Consider the following 5,894-nt stretch of genomic DNA (forward strand, 5'->3'; position numbering starts at 1 on the left):
TACTTTGTCGACCTGGCTTTGAAAATTGCCACATGATAAGAGTTTTAGAATTAACTCATTGAAATTTATGTCAGTCCACTTAAAAATGTAGTGCTTGAGACTTGAGACAAAGAAATTAAATCCAATGTGCAGAGCAAACATTTCAGTCAGTTTTATACTGCTGCTACAAGTATGAATGAGAAAGAGCACATGGGAGCAGAAGGCTGTGAATCATCATTGCACTGACTATTGTTTATCTTTTGATATTTGAGATTTAATTCTAGAGTAGATTTTCCCATGTCTGCAGAGTGATGTGGGTTGGTTGTGTAAGAGGATTCCTGACATGCATCTATCAGAATCAGAATCAGAAATTGATCCCAGGGTGTGTATGTGTGTGTTTCCTGGAGTCTGCTCGTGTGCTTGTCAGCACATGCACGCAGCTCATGTCTACATCTGCATGCGAATGCCTGCAGATACTTGTTGCACTTGGGTGTGTTAGCGCACAACATCGCAAACACCATCGGCCAGTTGCACGTCTTAATCTACACTTGGGCGTAAAAGATTACCACAAGAGCAGCATCTTAACTCAGCGCGCTCAGGGCTGCACCATTTCAGGTCGCATCAACACTAGTAGAGAGAAGAAAAGAAGGGGGGTGTTTGTATGCTGGAGAGGAAGCTACCGTGGTGAGATAAACACCGCTTATCTGTGTCCGTGAGCGTATTGCATGGCTGGCTGAGAAACCACAGTGTACGTAAGAGAACACACAGGTACACGGGCCTAGTGTGCTGAGATGGGAGGTTACGATTAGCACACCAGCTGTCACATGCAGTCAGGCTTACATATGAACACTCTGCATAGACAAAGACAAACAATACAGTATGCATGAAAGCACACTGCACATCTTTCAAGATAATGTCCTTGTGGAAAGCATTTACATTTGTTGTGCTTCTGCTTAAGATTACACATGTGTGTATGATTTTGTGTGTGACCCCTTCCTGTTTTTGCATGAGTCTTTGCTAAAAGGAAGCACTTCAAACACAATATTTTTGTCTACTTTGCATGTACGCGCAAATGAAGAGTGTATGTCTTTACCGCTGTACGTCACTGCCTGTGTTTTTGCCTCCACAGTCGCGCTCCCGTGTCACTGTGTTGTGTTGATGCCGTTACCCTCACTTCAGTCGGGCTGTCACGTCTTCTTCCACAAAGACGAGGAAGATGTCCCCCATAGTAACGCTCCCGCAGAGAATTATCACCTGACTACACAGGTCCAATCACCTCCATGATAACCGGTCTGACACCAGACGATCCGTCACGTCATGACACCATCATGGTAATTTTCTTTGCCTCAGCTTTGCATGTAGAATTCAAATGTAAACAGAAAAAGGAATTAATGACTATTTAGTTTGTTAACACAGGCCTATGTGCTCTATTATTTAGTATAACCATCCAGTCCCTCATTGCCTGTGTTATAAACAGAGTCAATTAGCCATCTAGCAAAACATGATGAAGGGACAGTTGCACTATGGGAAATGTAAAATCCAGCTTGTACAGCTTCTTTAATGTTTTGATGCATTAGTCAAAGTTCTCTGAGTAACTTGTGTGTGTAGCACAAATAACTTTCTGTTTTTTTTCCAACGCAGACTGAGGAAACTTTCACTGAAAATGTCAAACACCGAGCAGAATCGTCGTCCGTGGAAATATGGAGATTTTTCTTTAGCTGCCTCATGTCAATAGACGCACTGTGCCTGAGTGTGAAACCCACCCACGTCACAACTCCGTGCTTTAGAGCATCTCATGTCTCATCTGTACAGTCCTTGAATTTAGTCATCCTGGCTTGACTAGTGCTCAGAACAGACTGTCCTCACATTACTCTCATTCACAACAATGTCCTGCTCAACCGTCCAACCAGGGGCCACGATACACATGAAGCACATAGGGGGTGTCCAATAGCAGGTGGTAATAGATCACCGCTGTGTTCTCCCGAGGGTCTAAGGTCAACTTAATGTGTGTTTGAGGTGGAGAAGCACGTATGTGTTTCTCATTCATCTGTCTGGCCTCTGTTTGTCCACACTCAGCCCCTAGACTGGTTGATTGACAGCATGCAACAGAACAGAAACACATCTTGGACAGGTACAGATACATGCGCGCACACACACTCTCAAACGTACACACTCTCTCTCACACACACACACACACACAAACACACACACAGAGCCGCCATGATGCACTTGTTTGAAGTGATCTCTTGCCCACATTTACCAGTGCAGGTACAGGAAGCGTGTCTGCATTTGTAGTGCTTTTTACCAGCCATGTGGTTTTGTATGTGTTGTGGTATCAGCACTATCTCTGCTCACATGGGCCTGCGTTTGTGTATTTTCGCTTGGGTGTTCAGCATGTTTTTTTTTTTTGTATATCTCTTGTCAAGTATGGGTTTGTGAATCTTGAGAAGATGCACCCTCTGCACCACCACATCACTGGGACAGCAGGGTGCGTTCATGTGTGCGTGCTTGTGTGATGTGGTTTTAAATCTTGCAGCATCGTAGAGGTTTCCAGTCATTCTGCTCAGAAACCAGATTTGCTAACAGACCAAGGAACTCTGTGTTCTATTTATTTTCCTTTTTCGATTTCCTCTTCCAATAATAATCACAGTATTTGTTTAAGTTTCCTAAAGACCCAATGAGACTCAGAGGAACATCTGATTAGAGCATGTTTGGTACGTATCATGTGTTTTGGAATCAATAATAATAATGCTCCATTGTGGGTTTCTATGTGCCTCGTCATAATTAGTCAACAGCAGTATCACATGTGAGGTTCTTGTATTATTATCTTCTTGACATCTAACTAGCAAAAGCTTAGAAATGACTATGAACTATGAGCTCATAATGAAAGGTCACGAGTTCTTGTTCCTGTAAATGTGCTTTTCTAGTGTCTGGCTAAAACACAATCAGTTTACACTAAGCTAAGAAACTGTTTCTGTTTTCGTCTATTATAAACCACATGAATACAGAGAAGCTTTTATTGCCAAGTAAGTTTACACATACATGGAACTTGTTTTGGTGTTGGAGCATGTCATACCTCTCATATAAGAAGATAAGAAAATCAAGTATTAAAATTTAACAATATAAATATAAAAATATATACACAGTATGTTTTTGAAGGTAAAAAGGAAAAATAGAAAGAGCAGTACAGCTGAGTAAGTACAATGTGCAAGTGTTCACAGTATGCAGAGTATTTCCAATATGCAAGTATATAGCTGAGCGTTAATGTAACGCATAGAGTTGCATAGAGTTCATGCCAGACATATGGCATCTTTTACATCTCATCAACCATATATGAAAATTCAGACTTAAATTAAATTATAACTGTTTATTTTTACATCTATCAAATATATTGTTTTTTTTATCATTTAAGATAATTCCCTGGCTTTTATACTTTTCTATAGGACTTAAGATATTTATAGTACAGGGATATTTTAGCAGATTCTTGTTGAGATCAACAGATTGTATCTCTGTTTCTTCTTCCATTTCTATGTCTCTCTGCACAGAGCATCCTACACATCTGCAACCACAGCTGCTGCAGAGAAACCAAAGTGGAGATATTTTTAAAGAGGTTTCCTCTCTGCTGATACAAAGACGAGTTGTGGGGTGACAGTGACTGGAGAGCACATGACCCAGCTTCACTGTTTCTGTGCATATTTCACATAAACGCCCAATGTTGCAGTAAATGGAGGAGATGACACGTGAGATAACCACTATTTTGAATATCTCCAACATGGTGCAAACATCCTGGACAGACGTACGCCTATGCTTACAGTAAATTATTATTTGAAGTAGTTGGCTGACTCAGTCATTAATGGGAAATCATCAGTTTTTCATCTCAAAGATCATTAATGGGTGCTGTCTTCTAGCACATGGTCTGTTAGTGCATGTAATTGTTTCCAGATGAGCTCTTTTACAATAAAAGCACTGCTGAAAAAAACTTCAGACTGTTGTGTTCGTGTTTCATATCACAGCCATACAGACTCATTTCACATTTTTGTGGAACGTCTCTGTACGGTTTCTAATTGTATTTCATAGATCTCTGGGTATCTGTTATTTATAAAAAGTCACGGGGCAGACATTGGCATAATATATTTGATTGGTTGTGTCAGGGTCTGATGAGACGACCGACATACATTTTTGTCCTATAGACATCTTTCACAGCAGACAACAATAGATGCAATTCATTATGTTAATAGTAGCTGAATTCCATTTAGATATTAAAGGTTAGCATCATTGCCGACAGAAACACACATACACTGACACACATCAGTGACATCAGACACATCTGTAAACACACACTGGGTAGAAACAACATCATTTGTTCTTAGGGAACAGCAAACATTATTTTTGCAAATAGAGCGAGGTAATGAGATCTAATGTCAGATGGTAGAGATGGTGTGCTACTTGGAGGATTCAGTAAATTGTCACAATCCTGTCAATATTTCAGTGCATGTCTCCTCAGAATGGGTGAATCCTCAGGATGTACTCACAGTTTAAAGAAAACTCCCTCGAGCAGACTGAAGTGTTTGTATCTATTGATGCGTTGAGCTTGTTGTTGCTTTGCATCTGTGATGTTGTCAGGCACATAAGCTGTTTCCACATTAAATGGTATTGCAAATGTGTTGAGTTCCTTTTCTTTCTTTACTGAAAGAGTTTTGCAAAACATATTCAGGGGCCAGCGACGGCTTTTGTTCTCACAGTTTAGAAAAATGCACAATTTTACTTTTGGTTTTAGCTTTCACAAATTTTCCCTCTGGATGAGGTTTGAGCTTTTTAGCTATTTGTTCATTCTCCACAAAACTCACCCATGTGACATGGTGTCTCTCACGTTGTGGTGTTTTTCCTGCATGTTTCCTGCAGTGATGAGATCATATTTAAGTAAATGCACATATCAAAAGTCCAACTTACATATAGTCCAAAAAGGATAGAAAAATCACAGACTTTGATCTTGTCAGTTGAGTTTTAGCAGGAGAGATGGAAAAAAATATTTCCAATATAAAAGCCGTGGAAGTTATCATCAGCAGAAATCACTTTATTCAAACTTTATGTTTTCGTAATTGATTTCTCTCATCATTTCATGGTTTTAGTTGTGAATGAGTTTATTCCAATGCATCAATTCATTGTGGTCACAGCGAAGCACACACACACTGATATGTACAGTACAGTTACATATGAAAATGAACATTTCACCTCCTCAAGCCAACCCCCCCACCCCCCGTTCCTTCATTAAACCTATCATTCCCCCTCTTCCCACTGTCACCAGAAAATAAGGCCCAGCATTTCACCCAGTGTGCGGTCATATTGATTTTTACACCCCCACCACCGTCTTCCCAGTCCTACAATGGACCCCTGAGCAGAGTGGGGGCCCTTTATGAACTTGGTCATCGTCTTCTTTTTGTCCCCCCTTTTTACAGTCTCCTCAATGAATAGGATAGGTAGGGAAGAAAGAGCTAAGGAGGGAGGGGAGGAAAGAAAAAGTGACAGAACAAAAGAGTCGAGCAGGGGGTCCTGAGATAGAGGCTGGAGGAGGAGGGGGAGAGGAGGGGTCTTGTCTACTTCAACGAGGCTGTTTCTCCTCTCGCTGCCTTTGATGTGCAGCGGTCAACCAAGATTCTGTCAAGTGCACTGGTGTGGAAGTGTGTGTGTGTGTGTGTGTGTGTGTGAGTGTGTGTGTGTGTGTGTGTGTGTGTGTGTGTGTGTGTGTGTGTGCATGGGGTTGGGGGCGTGAAAAAGCAAACTTGATGGGCTTCGGAAGTGCGGATAAAAAGAGGCACAGCTGGACTGATGGGAATGATGAGAGCCTCCTCTTCTTCTGCTGCAACATACACACACGACACACACACACACATGCACACACAGAGTGAAAGTTCCCT

The 5,894-nt window shown here is 41.3% G+C and overlaps 1 long non-coding RNA gene across 1 annotated transcript; it reads left to right on the forward strand.

Moving 5' to 3' along the window:
* Positions 1–222: 222 nt before the first annotated feature.
* LOC138413702 (uncharacterized) lies at positions 223–5,192 on the forward strand. The gene is made up of 3 exons (XR_011246113.1): positions 223–663; positions 1,109–1,310; positions 1,621–5,192. It is a non-coding gene; the product is annotated as an uncharacterized lncRNA (long non-coding RNA).
* Positions 5,193–5,894: the final 702 nt, after the last annotated feature.

This window comes from Paralichthys olivaceus, chromosome 14 (genome assembly GCF_024713975.1).
Source record: "Paralichthys olivaceus isolate ysfri-2021 chromosome 14, ASM2471397v2, whole genome shotgun sequence".
In the NCBI taxonomy this organism is placed as follows: domain Eukaryota; kingdom Metazoa; phylum Chordata; class Actinopteri; order Pleuronectiformes; family Paralichthyidae; genus Paralichthys; species Paralichthys olivaceus.